This window comes from Chironomus tepperi, unplaced genomic scaffold (assembly GCF_022539635.2).
Source record: "Chironomus tepperi strain 1889 unplaced genomic scaffold, CSIRO-AGI_Ctep_v1 contig_11, whole genome shotgun sequence".
NCBI lineage: Eukaryota > Metazoa > Arthropoda > Insecta > Diptera > Chironomidae > Chironomus > Chironomus tepperi.
In genome coordinates, this window is record NW_027226133.1 from 1,513,152 (window position 1) to 1,529,765 (window position 16,614).

The following is a 16,614-nucleotide window of genomic DNA, read 5'->3' on the forward strand; positions in this document are numbered from 1 at the left end:
GGGATTATATTTTCTGGGATTAAAACCTAGCACCAGCAACGACGACTGCATTAAAAAAAGGAAAAAATAAATAAAAATGAATCATTAAAGTTAAAGAGCAAAAATACATTACGAAGCAGAAAAAAAAGCTCTGGCACAAATCCTCCTTTAATTTCTACTTCTTTTTCAAACTTAGCTTTTTTGTAACAAAAGTTTTGTGCTGTAAAGAATGATAATCAGTGAGTTTGCGGAATTTAAATTGTATGAAAAATCCACAATGGTACATAAAATGCGTAAGAGTTCTCGCTTTAGTTACTTAAAAATTCCATGAAGGGTTATATAAAGTTAATTAAGTTAGTAAACTCATTCATTTTATTTATTTTAATTTGTTTTCTCATCTTTCTCATTTGGAGCATTAAATATTGCTTTCACTGAGACTTTATTGCTGTGCTTGAGCTAGTCAAGTAATAAGAAATGAGCTGGAATCTGATTTGAGGAGATTAATAGGATGTTGGGAATGAGATGACAAATAATTGGATAATTTCATTAGTTAATTTGGTTATTAAGTGTTTTATTGGTCTGGATGTGGTTCAGATTGTGTAATTGAAGTTAAAATACCACCGAGTCTCTCCGTCTCACAAATAAAAAATCGAGAAAATCGTATTTTGAACAATCAAACATTTACTACAGAAATTTACCATCCGTTCCCACATATAATCGACAATTACGCTAAACTGTCCATAACAATTGTCTCTCCAACATTTCACAAAACATTGCAATTTCTTTTTATTATGAAATAAAATATTTTTTTATTCTCGGTGAAGCGATAAAACTAGAAAGAATAATTCTTAAGCCAATGAAATCATTTTTGATGACAACATACATGTTTTAACTGTCTTTATTCGACAAAGTTGAGAATTTTTAACAAAAAAGAACTTTTTGCAGTCATGAGTTGCTCTGGGAGATTTAAAAAAATTTAATTAAATTCATTCAGGCTTTTGTGTGATGAGCTTTCATGAAAAGAGCTGAAAATGAATGAGTGAATAAAAGAAATCGCAACTGTATGTAAAAAAGTCTATTCATTTTTAATCTCAAGGAAAGGATTGTCATGAGCATTGTGCTAATCCTTGTCATATCGGCACTGCTATGTAGTTTTTGATATACCAATGCCTCCCTGCATTAATCAGAACTATGTCTATGACTCATTTGACTATGCAATTTTGTAGCTGGGATTGACGGTCTCCACCGAAAATTAGGGGGTGGTAAAAGGTAGAATTAAGCTATGAGTAATATAAAGTCACAAATAATGCAGGTTTATCACCTTTAGGAGACCTAAAGGGTTCTCTCATGGCAATCGAATCCATCTACTCACCAAAGAGAGGTTTACAGATAACCAATCTGTTGTCCAACCATTTAACCACAGAAGCTTATGTCTCACATCAACAAATTCCCTAACAAATGACTTGATCCCTCAAAGTCCACTATAATCCGACACAACACATAAAACATATTAACTCCATAACTGTATCCAAAAATAACCATAAGACGTCACTTTTCCCAGAACTATCAATCGTTAATTGAAAACTCGAATCTAAAATCTCAATATCCATAAAATATTCGTCAAAAATTACAATTTAAAAGCTTATTCCCATCTCAGTATATCTAAGTAATACAAAGTATATCAACTCCTCCATTCAAAAATATATATTGCAATACCTCCGTCACAAAACATTGAATATCATCCACGTCAATGGAAATAAGAGGAATTGAAACATCGCTTACAGTCATAAATGCATTCTATGAATATCTTTACCTTCATGTCTTGACTTTTTTTTCGTCGAGAATTGTCATCCCGCACAAAAGATTCTTCAGAATAAAACCTTAAATAGAAAAGAGAATCTGCAAGAATTGAACTTTAACATTTAAAATTTTTCCTCCATCCCAAACAGTCATTCCTATAATCCCAGTAAAATCGTTTCGTATTCAAAACATTTTCAAGTGATGTGAAAAGAAAATTGGATGCGAAAAAATAAAAAGAAAATGGAAAATGAAAGATGAGAAAAATTCTTTCATTCAGGTATGAATCAAATCGCGTACAAAAAAGCTCGTATCTTAACAACGAATGATTGTCATTTATGGCTTAAAGTATTCAGGTTGAACAATATTGCGAAATGGCGAATTTTCTAAAATTTTTGTTCAAAATGTTGAAGTTGTGCTTGAAGGCTGATAAAAGAGAAACATTGGAAAATATTCAGAATAGATTTAAATGTCAATTTGATGTGGATTAAAATGGTATTGGAAATATTTGAAGCAAATTTTTGGTGTGAAAAGTAGATCAATTATCAGTTTATTTAGAAGGGTCTTTCTTACCAAATTGAGCGGTGAAAGGGGATCAGTGGTCTAAATGGTAGAGCGATGGCCTTACGTGCCAAGGGTTTTGGATTCAATTCAAGGTCAGGTCTAATTTTCGAAGCTCTTATTTTTATATCACCGCACTAGTTACGAAGCTTGGTTCTTGTGTTTTGTGCAGTTTTGAGGTCTATGGCACATAATGTGTGTCCACTGCTCAGTATACAAGGAAATACTAGTATATGGATGATTTTCTTTGCGAAATTTTGCGAAAACAAATTGAAACTAGGTAGATTGCAGGGTACTTACTTCGCTGGTCGTACAGATCAATTTTTATCCTTGACCTCTCACAGGTGTCCCCTCGAATTGCAGGAAAAATCAGGTTTAGTGACGTACACTCGTGTCCTTGAAATGTGCAGATCTTGCAAATGATTTGAATCCCACCATAAAATGAAGGTCTAAACAGTGTGGTACTGTAGACTATTTGTCCTAGTTCCTTCAGCTCATAAAGCTGAATCCTTTTCTCAAAAAGTTTATTTTCCTCGTTACCTAATAAGTGAACGACCCCTTAAAAGCTTTTATTTAAAAATATTCAAAGCTTAAGCATTCTTATCACACAAAAATATAGGACACGCGACATTAAACCACAAAACATCTTCTATCTTGCTTCTATTTCACCAAGAAGATAAAAAAAAGGCAAATGATCCCATTAAGTCACAGTCCTCGTATTCTCATTTATGTTCCCATTTATTCGGGACTCAAATATATTCCACAAACACAATCATTCCAAGCAAAACAAATACGAAAAGGAAGAAGAAAAAAATTAGAGCAAAAAACCAGCAAGTGTTTATAATATTCCATAATTCTTCATCATTTTCTCTTCCATCTTCTTGCTCTTCATTTGAAAAAAAAAAAACGGAAAATATCTCATTAAGAAAGCGCCAAGTGCCATCAAAAATCAATTTGAAATCCCATCATGGTGATGATGATGCTGCTGTGATTTCACTTCTTTCATCATTTGCTTGTATGTGTCATTCAATATTTTCTTCTTTTTTCCTCTTTTTTTTCGTCATAATGCAATGGAAGGAATATGACATGAGAATGCGAAATAATAATGAAATTTTTCCTCCAAAAAAAAATTGTTACAATTTCCATATTTTTACTTAGTCATAGCATGATGTTGTAATGGTATTCCGCGCTGATGCTGATGTCTACTCACTGCTTGTCGATTATTGTGCTTTACATTAGCTGTATTTTCATTGTGAATGTGAAGAGTCCCGAGCGGTAGAGGATGATGAGTTGCTGAAGTAGTCCATGATAGTAATTCTAGACAGTATTGCAATTGGAATCCAGAATTGAGAAGCTATAGTCAGCGATAGAGCTAGTTTTAAGCAACACCTATGAAAGGTCATGTATCGCAGTTGCTCTGTACGTCCAGCATAGTAAGCAAGGAATCCCTAAAAGCACATTCCAGTGGTAAATTCGAAGTATTTAGAACTAGGGTAGAGTAAGGATCTCTTTGGCTGAATATGGGCAGATGCATGACAAGATTTTAGCATTTTCTATGCCGTACAACTTCCACCAATGCTGTGGTTTTGCCTTCCATTCGACATTTCCTCAAAAGAACTATAAGGATGTCTTTCAAGTCGGGACTGATATGCCAATGATTTCTCGACATCAGCGAAATTTTCAATCTCCCTCTTTTGCTGTAGCAGGCAATGGAATTATTATTTTGGGCTTATTTAGGAATTTCTTTATAAAATTCAGTTCAACCTTCAGATCTGATGGTACGCAGTTACACAAGCCCCCTTAAAGTCTTTGTCATTTGGTTCCTATATCAGGTATCCAAAATGATATTTTTATCTAGTCCTAGGAAATATTCCAAATAAAGTCCCAAGGCTAAAAAATCTAACAATTCATTTTGTTCATTAAAGACATGAATGTAAGAAGAATGTCAAGTAATTGCGTCATCAAGAAGGCATTTTTTTCATGAACGAAAATACATTTTTTTTTCTAAGATATGAATGAAATTGGAACCGCGAGCTACAGGGATGATATTCACAAACAATGCCTCCTCCACCGTACCCTAAAAAAGTTCAGAAAAAGAAGAAAATATTTCAGGCATAAATACCAGCTATGAAAATTCTCATGCTTCTTTTTTTAGGTAGGAATGACTTTTGACATTTTCTCATTGCTGTTTTATTTTATTCAATACCTCACAATGGGAGAAGTTGAAAGGAGGAAGGAAAAAATTTTCATTGCTAAAAGCTCCGAACTGAAAAGAAAAACATTTGTTGTTTTCCTTTGGTGTTGCTCATAAGTAGCGTGCATTGTGAGAATTTATTTAGGTGCTTTCCAAACAAAAAAAAATTTTTCCTCGCGCTTTCCAAAAAAGCTTCAGCAGTCAAAACATTTTCAATTTTTTTTTTGTTGCTTCTTTTTCTACCTAGTTATTGTTTCTGGGTGCGAAAGAAGCACAAAAAAAAGTTTTTTATTCTGCTCGTTATTTCTATACATTTTGAGGGGTTTGTACACAGATGACGGAGTATTCTGAGCTGCTTCTAGACAGGAGTCCTAGAGTTTTAGACAGATGTGTATTCTGTTAGGAGTTTGAGGTCAAACCCAACTCACTTACTTACTTCGTGGACCGTGCAGATCCACATTGTCTCTCTTATTTGACGTCTGAATTTGGCTCTATAGCTGGCTGTTCATTGCCAATTACCAATTTCAAATGCTACACTTCTTAACAGAAAAATGGGCCTCTTTTAGGTACAGTAGTGGTCTTTCTGTACCATGAAAGCCTGCTCTTTGCCTATTAGGTACTGTCTCTAAAAACAACCTCTACCCAAGAGCTCTTAGGCTGCCCTCGCGCTCGACCAAACACAAGGTGTAAGCAATATTAAGAATAACAAGAATAACGCACACAAATGTCAGCAAAGTCAGATTACTCCCAAATCGACGTTATAACTAGATGATGATAAGTTGTTGTCCAATTGATGACTAATTCTAACGTATTTTTGTCATTTCATAACTCATGGTGCGCCTAAGCTGATAAGTATAGTCAAAATCTAGTCAAATGTCCATTTTGACCAGCTCTATGCCAACCTAATCTCCCTAAGTCGCACTCTAATGTCTCCTCAGCTACTAGCTACTAGACATCATTTCCAAACCACCTCCCAAACACAATTCAGCAAATTTCTCATTGAACTTCTTTAACTTCTTTCCCTAACTGTTCAGTAAATGTCACAATATTATTTATTGTATTTCCTTTTTAGTGCCATGACATAATCTTTCGAGCACACTTTACAATGCGAATGAAAGTTTTTCTTTTTATTGTGAATTTTTTTTTTCTTATTTGACAACAAATTTGGTGATGCAGGAAAGCTGATATGCTTGTTTTGTCTTTAAACTTTGTCATTTCATGGAAAATGTTGTGTTTTATATCCATGTAGGCTTCTCAATGGAATTAAATTTGTTGATTAAATGGACGAATGACTTTAAAAACTGATTGGTTGACGGATAAATAAAAGTTAGAAGAAGAAAATTAATTTGATGGTGGAGATGTGTTGTCCATGAGGGTGCTTAGAGATGTCGAAAATTGGAAGTGATGTTATTGTTTGTAATGAAATGTCTATGATGTTTTGGATGATGATGGAGGGGTTTTTGTGGTGTTTATTTGATGTACTCGGGTTTGGATGGGTTAGAGCACGTTAAAGCAGAGCTTGAAGTCAATTAGAATCTTAGTGTGAATGTATACAGTCGAATCGACTCGACTCCTGCTCTGTTGCATTATAAATTGATGGTTTATGTCCTAATTTATGATAGAAAGTAGTCTATTAAACCATAAATGCAGCAATTCGTTGTTGACTAAGCACCATGCATGACAAGGAACAACAAGTCAATTTCAGACAACTTAAAAATCATTGTCAACCTCATTTCAAGTAATATATCCCAAAAGTTCACATACTAACCCAAAACAGACATTAAACATCTTAAACCTAATGACACAAAACCAATTTTGTAGATCAAATATCCATTTAAATCCAAAAACCAAAAAATCTGTGCATAAAACTTTCAAATCAGTTTAAAACTTCTCACCATTAACATAATCCCATCATTCCAATTTGATACCACAACAAGCCATTACTATAAGTCCATTGAAATCATTATAATCCAAAATGATAATAACTTGAACATTAATAGGGCAAGATGGAAATGCGCTAAACAACCCCAGAGAGTCTCTGTCTTGTAACATCCAAGTGTATTATATCTACTTCAATGTCCCTTTCTTCTGTCCTCTCATATTCATCCGCTGATTCTGCTTTATCTTTTGTATTATTTTTTTGTGCTCATCCTCCTTCCTTTCTCTTTCTCACTCTGTCATTCTTTTTTCATTTTAACAACATTGATAAGTGGCATGAAAACATTTTTTTTTATCACAACTTTTACTTCTTATTCTTCCTTTTCATCTCATGCAACTTGTTCATCTCACAATATTTCTTATTTCTGCCTCGTTTGCTCTTTCAAGCTTACTTTATGTACTGTATAGAAAATTCTAATATACAACTTATGCAATTGAGTGACTGAGTGTTTATATTAATATTGGATTAAATGGAGATTAAAAAGCGATAAAAAATTGTCTTTTTTTGTTGGCATTTTGGATGGTAAAGAAAAGGCTGAGGACTTGAAAACCATAAATCGAACCTCAAAAGAGTGTGTAACAATCATGCATAATCATGTAGACCTTTAAAACTTTTCTTTTTTGAGTTTCTTCTTGTTCGACGCTAAACTTTTGATGCGATGTAAAATAAGAAGAAGTAAGGAAGAAGAATTGACATGATGCTGACATTTACCCGCTGGATTCTTGGAATAATGAGGAAAATCTGGGATTTTAGGGTTGGACATGCAACTTTTAGGTAGTAGGGTGCCTAGGAAGGGGAGGGGGGTTCAAAGACAATTCTATCTCTATCAACAGCTTCTGTCCATGAGTAATTGGGCCAGCAAACTCTAAGATCGAGACTGAGACTTTGGGAACCTTTCTGCAACCTTGTTTGTGTCACGACATTCCTTGATGTTAAGCCACATCCGAAACCGTGAACGACATGTCACATGCTGCATGTGATTCATTGCGTTTCCTAACACTAGCGTGCCGAGACTCACATGTTATCCATCACGCAAAATATGCTTACAAAGTTCTATGTTGCATCTAGCCTAAACTCACCTTCTCCCTATGAAGGCCGTCAATTCAAGCCTCATATTGGGCAGAATCAAACGAGGCTCTTATTTTTATAGGATACGTTGGCCTAGTAAGAAGCCATCCTTAAATACAATCTAAAACACTTGAAGGAAGTACTGCAAAAAATCCACTAACCTACATAAAACTCTTTAAGCTACAAATTTGCATTAAATTATTTGATATTCAAGACGTACTTTTTAAAAAAATCTTATATTTTTAGAACATATTGAAATAAGCAAGAAAAAAAAATATTGAATGAATTATGAAAATTTTTTATCGTTACTTCTCACATTATACAGACATAAGAAACGTTAAGAAAATATTTTCATCAAACATTCACGAAAAAAAGAGATGAAATCAAATAGAAATGAATGTAAAGGAATCAAAAAGCACGTTCAAAATTGCTTGAATTATTTAAATATTAGCGTTAAATATTGTTTTCGCAAGAGTTTTGTGGCTTACAAAAATTTTTGTGTTTGTTTTTACGATTATATTCATGAATGAGTTAACGATTTCATATTCTGGTAATGGCTGGAAATCGGAATTAAAATTTACGTGACATTATCATTAAAAAGTACTCTGGATATGATAGAAATGGTAAGGTTTTTGTGGATTTTCCTCATGCTTTTCATGAGTAAGACGTATCCAAAAAAGCACACGTACAGCACCAGAAACGTTTATGTGTATGAGGAATAGTACGACAGCATTTACCACAAAAAAATATGAAAATTTTGCATCATTATTTTATAATTTATTTGTTTTCTCATCGTTACGTCCGTTGAGATCCACAACATATTTATTTACATGCTCTTGCAGACCTTTTATGTTATTAAAACATGAACATTTCACATTACTCACTTCATCAACTTTCATTAATATTTCGTATGAATTATCTTGATTGATGTAATGGTTAAATTACTCTTTATTCTCTTAATGGATGTGCTGTTTATGATTTTTATAATACTCAACATTTTTTTTAACAATGATTAATGTTATTTCAACGTGAAAATGCATTAAATACATTGAAGAATAATAGTCTCATCATCTTCAACTGACACTAAACCGAGTCAAAGTCAGACGATAAATGTCAAATTGAATTGTTTTCTCTAGGATGTGGCTTGATGGATATGAATTCTTGGTGTTAAGAAGCAGAGTTGTCAGGATTGTAAGTTGAAGACAAAGACAGCTCTACACTCAGAGGAATTTCTTTCAAGCTGTAAAACTTAGTTGCTAGGGAATCTTTATGTTGTCTTGTTTACAGCAAAAATGTCAAGGTGACTTTGAGATTCTTGTTGACTCTTTCAGGTCCTTTTTTATACGAATTTGAAATTTACCGAAAATTGCAGCTTGAGTCAGTTGAATGAGTTCGATTGTTTTGACGTCCTATTGAGCTTGGTTGCGAAATGAGGTGCTAGAGGTTCCCAAGCAAAATTTGTCACATTTGTCATAATTTTGTAACTTGTGTCAACATTCTGTCACATTTTCTCGCTTGCCTGATCACTTTCCACCTAAGTTGTCCACCCTCCGTGACATCATTCAATAAAATATCATGAACATATTCCATAAAGTCATTTTCAATTATCGACAATGGCGCAATTTAACTACATCCTTTTCTACCCAACATAACGGCTGTTCATACACGTAAGCGATAATTTACGATGATGTAAAAGCTTCACCTTTCCTTTTATGTTATTTAATAAACCCACAACTGTTTTTATTCCGCTTTATGTTCTTCCTGGAAAGCCTGACCTTATTTAAGTGCAATTATAATTAAAAAAAAAAAATTATATTCCGCCCATATTTTATTGATGTAGGCTTCACGAAGCTTACATCATGTTCAGCTTCTCGAATTGTTTTGTAATAATACTTGGAAGGAATAATTCAACCGCAAATTTAGCTGATAGCGTTGACTTAATGAGTATTGCTAGATCAACATGAATAAACTTTACACAGCAATAAAAACTTCCGTCGAATTAAAGACAAACGTTAAGTTCAAATGAAATTTATTTCCAATATTTGCCTTCAACTTGAGTTATTTCTTTTCTTTTTTATCAAAAGTAAATGAACGATGGAAGGGAAAAAGCTTTTTGCCATTTCTTCTTGTGCTAGAAAGTAAACCACTCAATTGCTTCAAGTAACTGAACCAAATATCTTCAACTATCAGCATCAATATTTCTTATTTTATTCTGTATCAGGAGTGTGCAACTAAGAGTTCACGATGCGGAGAAAGAGACTTCAGGAAACCTTAAGTGCAACTTGTGTCACGGCACACTTTGATCCGAAACCACACACGTCATGTCACATGCCACATTTGGTTCATGGCGTTTATAAATACTAGCGTGTCGCGACACATTTCACAAGCTACATGTGGTCCATGAAATTTCCAAATACTAGCGTGTCGCAACACATGTCATATGCCACATGTGGTCCATGACATTTCAAAACACAAGCTCACCGCGACACACAGGTTGCCCACAACTGTTTCTATGTCAATATAAAATAGCTTACTCTTTGCAATATTCATTCGGTAGACATCATTGAAGGTGGATTGAATAGAAGAAGCAAGTAACAGAGAATAGTGAGATAATGAATAGGAAAGGACATTTCGAGAGCAGTTGAATGAAATGATTACAGACTTTATTTCTTTTACTTCTTTATTGACACAGCAATTTTGCTTTATTTTTTCTTTATTATTGAATTTCCATCCTTTTTCTGTCATTCTATCCACTCTCTTTTTTGCTGCTGCTACTTCCTTTATTTGTAGACTTGATACTGTGTTGAGAGTATCAAAGGTTGATTGTATTCTCTTTTAACTTTTTTTCCTCAATTTACTTTGGGGTAGTTCAGTTATTACGTTTGGTTTTAAAGGCTGCATGTAAGGAGTGGGCCTGGGATTTTAGAACAGCTTGAACAATTGGGATAGCATGTGAAGCATAAGTCCAATAATTAGTCCAAAATCTAGCACCAGGTCAGCATTATTTTGACATTTAAACCGATCCGGCACCAAGTCAGAGTTATTTCAGCAACGTACCGTAATAACTGAACGACTCCATTTTCCCAGTTTTATATTTTATGTTCACTTCTATTGAGTTACTTCATCGTTCTACAAAGAAAATGCCGAAGCGGTAGTGGCTGTGAAAGTTGACTGAAAAGTTTAACGTTTCTTCTTCTTTCTTCCTCATAAACATTTTTTCACTCTCATTATTTTATTTTTTTTTTCCTTTTTAAAGTCATCTAATTAATTTCGATGATGTTCTATGGTAGCTTTTTGGACGGGCTGCTTAAAGATATTTTTTTTATTAATTTAAAGGATATTAAAGGGAATATAATTTTGGAATCAGGATGGCATGAGTCGGAATTTGTACCGGATTAGATTGGAATTCGGCTTAAATTTGACCAAAGTCGATGCTGACCTGGTGCCATATAAGGTGACATGGTATCGGATTTAGACCAAATTAGCTTGGTATCAGATTTAGGATCGATTAATTGGCTTGTGTAATTTTCAGAGTAGAACAAGCTGCTAATAGTTGACCTTATGTCTAGTTACTAACTTTTCATTTGTGGAACTTGAAGTAGAATTTCACGTTTATAACTTAAAATAAGGTTGACTAATCGTAGCCTGTTCAAATCAGGATATATATGCATAGTTCCCAAAAGGCACACGATTTTAAATTGCAATCTCTAGGCCAGTATAGCTTAGCCTTCAGGCCATATTCGATGAAATCCAGATTCTGGTCAGAGTCAAATCTGCCTGGATCTGGAATTTCGACCATTTCTTCGAATTTTCTTGTGCTTTTAAGGATATATACACTCAAAAAGAATCAAGGAAATGATAATGTAAATTTATAGCTTGAATAAGGAAATCCCAATAATAAACTTTTCTAAAACTCTTAAACTCATCCTTACCTTCCCTTCCAATAAAATACTTTGTAACAATAATTTACCATCTTTATAAAAAAATTCTCTTTGATCCCAAAAGTGCGCCCAAGTCATGATGATTCAGCATAAACTTTCTCATAATTATTCTTATTTTTTTGTGCTCACTCGAGAGTATCAACTTGCTATTGTTCATTTTTTAAACATAAATTAATTTTTCATTTAAGTGAATGTAAGATCCTGCAAGACAATACCGAAAGTTATTAAGTAACTAAACGATATGAATAAAAAACGAAAAGAATTAACAAGAAATGTGGAACTTACAATGAAATAAAAACGTAATTAAAATCAAGTAAATGAAACATTTTTTTAAAATGTCGCAGCAGCAAAAAAAGAAACTTTTTTCATTGCTCAAATTAAATGAACAAATTAGTTGAAATTAAATTCTTGTCATTTTGTATTCTTTAGTATTGTTAGAATTGTAAAACAGGAAGGAAAGAAGATAGGGATTAAAGTGAATGACATTTCAATAAAGTGGAATAAAAGGGATGGATGCTATTGTAATTTTCGGGAGAAATTCTTAATGTATTTTGCGTTACTAATGAGAAAGGAATTGGTGTGGAAAATATAATTTAATTAAACTAATTGAATTTTCTGAACTGGAATGTATAATCATAGTTTCAGTTCACAGTTTCCGTTTTGGTCTCGGTTTTGGTTTCGGCTTCGGATTCAAATTCGACTTCGGATTTGAATTAGACTTCGGATTCAGATTCGAATTCGACTTCTGATTCAGATACGACTTCGAATTTGGCTTCGGCTTTGGTTTGATTTCAGTTTAGGTTCAGATTTTGGGTTCAGTTTGTTCAGTTTGCTTTGGCTTTGTTTCAGTTTCGGTTCCGGCTTCAGTATAGATATTGGTTTCAATTTAGTTTTCGGTTTGGCTTAGCTTCGGTTTTGGTTTCTGTTTGAGTCTAGGATTTTAGATCTTAATCTCTTTAAATTAGCCTAAACATCTCAATCATTACAATAAACGCTCCAACTCCGCAATCCCCATTAAATCGCAGACAGAACAACACTAACTAGACGTTCTTTATTCAAAATTCATCTTATCTCTTAAGAACATTATGTAAATCATGATATTCCCTAAGGAAAAAGACATCAACTTCATCCAACATGAAAAAAAAATCTTAATAAGATGTGCTGAAATATGAAAGATTGTTACATCAATTTAAAGGAAAATTAAAAGCAACATCAGCGGATATTTTTCTCTTAGGCTTTAAATTATTTTATCTTTCATTCATCTTTAAATTGAATGAAATTTAATAACAGAAAGTCTCTTAAAGCATTTTTTCATGAAAATAAGAAGTCAACTTTGCAAAATACACACAAGTATTTGAACAGCATACCCGTATGGTTGATATCATAAAAATTCCTTATTTTACTTCTATGTCTGCTCTCAAAAAATTAATGACTTCTTCATCCTAAATGGAAGAAATAAAAAAAAGACGAAAATTTTCAATCAAAATTTTAAATCCTTTAAGCTGACAGTTTGAAGATTGAATGTGTGTGTGTATGTGGGAATTCTAGGAATTTTTTTTGATATTGAGTAACATCCATCTTGGAAGATTACTTTATTGAATTTTATATAGGAGCTTTTTTTCCTTAAATCCGATGATTTTTCTAATAGAATTTATGCTGGTTGTTTTTACAGATAAAGAAGAAAAGTTTTTCATATTAAGAGCTTTTCTATGATCTTCTAAATAGAATTGTGATGGTACTTATGTGTTCTTAGAGCTTTCATGATAACTTTTGTGAATTTTGTCTTCGTTTTTTTTGGAGAAGCATTGGAATTTTTGATCTTACATAATATGTTTAGGATTGATATAGACTTGGAATTAAGACTCTCTTGAATTATTTGCTGTCTGTGTCTAGTAGAGACTTAGTAGCCTTAAATGATTCGCTGGAGATCATTTAATTATTGCTAACCGACCTAGAAATCATGGATGCATTCAAATTCATGAATGCTGCTATTCCCAACCATATGCAATAGCCTTTCCAAAAGGCACAGATCGGTTAATCGATCAAAACTCCAACTCAAGTTTCTGGCGATTTAAATCTAATCTAGAATCAAATCAGGACACTCCTGCAAAATGCCGAATTTAGAACGAATTAGCCTACATGTGCTGGTTGAGCTTTTAACTTTTGTAGACGACAAACATTAATGTTAATAAAGTTATAGTGTCAAATCCCAGTTTACACTGAATGCTATCTTGGTTTGAATAGCTACGGCAGACAGACTGCCCACCACTTAACTAAAGCACTCTAGTAAATCCTCCTTGATTACCATCAATTTAATTGTAACTATATATTCCGCAGTTATGAGCTAAAAGCTTACTTGATTAGACAGAGAATGCAGCCGAGCCATTAGCTAGCAATAGCAATAAAATAGTGAATTTTATTATGCTGAACTCGACTATAGCCGTCTTAAGAACTCCAAAGCTAAGCTCCTCCCTTTTCCCTCTTCTTTACGACATCACTTTTATTAATGCCACAGCATTTCATTTCTAAAGTCCCAATTTCAATCATTCTTAGGGTTTCCAAAAACGGGAATTTTCCCGGGAATTCCCGGGAACGGGAACGGGAATTCCCGTTCCCGATTCCCGAAATCTGACGGGAATATTCCCGAATTCCCGTTTCATATAAAAAATATTTTAACCAAACTTTTTTTGAATTAAAATTTTCAATTTTTAGAATTTTTTTCTGAAAAAATGTCTTTTAATTAATAATTTAAAACTAATGTGTTTATATACATTATTCATTGTATATTTATTCAAGTTTTATCAATTTTTCTCAAAAAAATTTCAAAAATTTGGAGTAAAAATTACCCGGGAATATTCCCGTTCCCGAAGGCCATTCCCGTTCCCGTTCCCGATTCCCGAAATTTCACGGGAACGGGAATTCTGGAAACCCTAATCATTCTTAATCCTCAGCTCTGCAATACCATAACCTCATGACCTCCTTAATCTCACCTACCAATAAAAATCACTCAAAAGTTATCATCCACAATCAAAAGTATAAAGCAACACATGCAAAGAAACAATTTAAAGATGCATCCTGTTACAAATTGTCAATACAACTCAAACGAATACCAAACAAACATTAAATCCTTCTTTATATCTTCACTTTGCCATCATTGTTGGGCTTTACTATAACAAGAGATTTTTTATCATTTTTCTGTAAGAAAGGTATAAGAAATAGTGAAATAAAAAGGTAGAATGAAACTATTTATTTTATATTTATGTCATGTGATAGCAGATGATAAGAAGTAGGAAGGAGATTATAAAGGTGAAACAGAAATGGTCAAAGGAAAGTGAAAAAAATAAAATAAATGTTCCAATTACTTAAGGGGATATTTTTTACACCTCATATGAGGATATGATGATGATGATGGACATTCCTAAAGGAAGTATAGCACATAAGACATAAAAAATCATCTTCAAAATTTTTTTATTGCAAGCATATGCTGTCAATATGAAGTACACTTACACTCAACATTATCATTTCAGACAAAATCGATTTTACGCTGAAGTGCACTTCATTCTTCTCAATTTTACTCTACGTTTAATAACAATGTTATAAAAAAGGAAAATTTCTTTTGTGCCAGAAGCTTTTAACAGTTGGAAAATTTATTCAATTTTCTCATATTAAGGAAAATGCATTTTACTTCCTCTTTTGAAAAAGACAAAAGGAAATCCGAGTAGTATAGCGTGTTTGGTAGGACTTAGGGACGTTGCCTAAGACGTTTGATTAAGAAGCTTGATGCTCAAGCACATGCCCAAGCTCATGCTATTTTATAATCCTCAGGTACTTCGCCGTATTAACGGTAACACGACAATTTGTCCAGACGGCATCATGACGGCTGATTTCGATCCATACTCACATTTATTGTGCTGCTCGGGAAAACAAAACTTGGAATGAGGTAAAAGAATGGAAGGAAATAATTTTATACATGATATACTTTTGAAAATGGTATCCTTAAGAGGATGAACGGGAATTTAAATAACATTAAAAGGAACAAAAGTTTCTCTCAAAAATTCCACTGTTTTAAAGACATAAGATGAATAGAATTGTAACCTAGTTTCGTGTTTCATTGTCTTGAAGCTATAGTTATGTGGAACATATATGCATATTGCTCACATGCTGCGTGACTGAATATGAAAATGAAAATTTTGTCTATGAGAGAATTTAAATTTTTTTGCTTTCAATTTTCTCTTGGGTGAAATTTTTGTTGGGATTATTAAAAAATGTTGGATTGATATTTTGGAAGCAGAGTTGGCTGTCTTCGGTCATTTTTTGTTTTCTATAATCGGCAGTTAACGTCACTTAACAGTGAATGGCGATTGCGACCGCTGGCTGGTTATAGGTCAAAGGTGCCAATGCCCGCCGGTCGGCTGCCGATAACAGATATCAACGGTGGCTGTTGGATGCCGATGGCTGATGATATTCGGCGGATTTCAGCCGATTGCCGTCGTCCAATTGCCAACTCTGTCAATTCAAAGAGAATTGAAATGCAGGAGAAGAAGATTTGTCTTGAGTCACCTAGCAACACTTTTATTGAAAATAAAGTAATTTGTGCTCAAGTTTTGATCTCAAAAAACTCAAAGTCTTTGAAGTCTTTAAGAATTTTCAAAGAGTTTTTCAAAAATATTCAAGTTTTGTAGCTTATTAAAACTAGCTGAACTTCAATTTTCATTCCTGAAAAACTGAAAATTTTTCAATTTTCTCTTCTACATAGGTCGAAAAATGCCACAAAAAAAACCATTAAAATTAATATTTCCGTTATTATCATAATAATGGGACAACAGCCATATGTAGAAATTATTATTTATATGGTGAAAATGTTGTGACATAAATTATCGTCCTTAATTAAATGTTTCGCTCTTTAAACTTTTTGATCTTCTAGGAAGATGTACTTCCGTTTTTTTTTTGGTATGACTTGTTCACACAAAACTTTTATGAATATTTTTTTAAAGAATTCTTTTAAGTTTATTATTTGAATTAAAAGGGTTGATTGTGTCTTGAAAAAGGGAAATGGGGTTGTAAATGATGTAAATGATGTCAAGCATATAAGAGTCAAGAGCTTTAAGTCAACTCGGATTTTGTTTGAAAAAGTC

General features: G+C 33.2%; 1 protein-coding gene across 1 annotated transcript in view; it reads left to right on the plus strand.

Moving 5' to 3' along the window:
* The window catches only part of LOC139087435 (protein FAM135A), a 93,738-nt gene that overhangs the window by 49,355 nt on the left and 27,769 nt on the right, over window positions 1-16,614 (plus strand). The gene's annotated exons all lie outside the window — the stretch shown is intronic.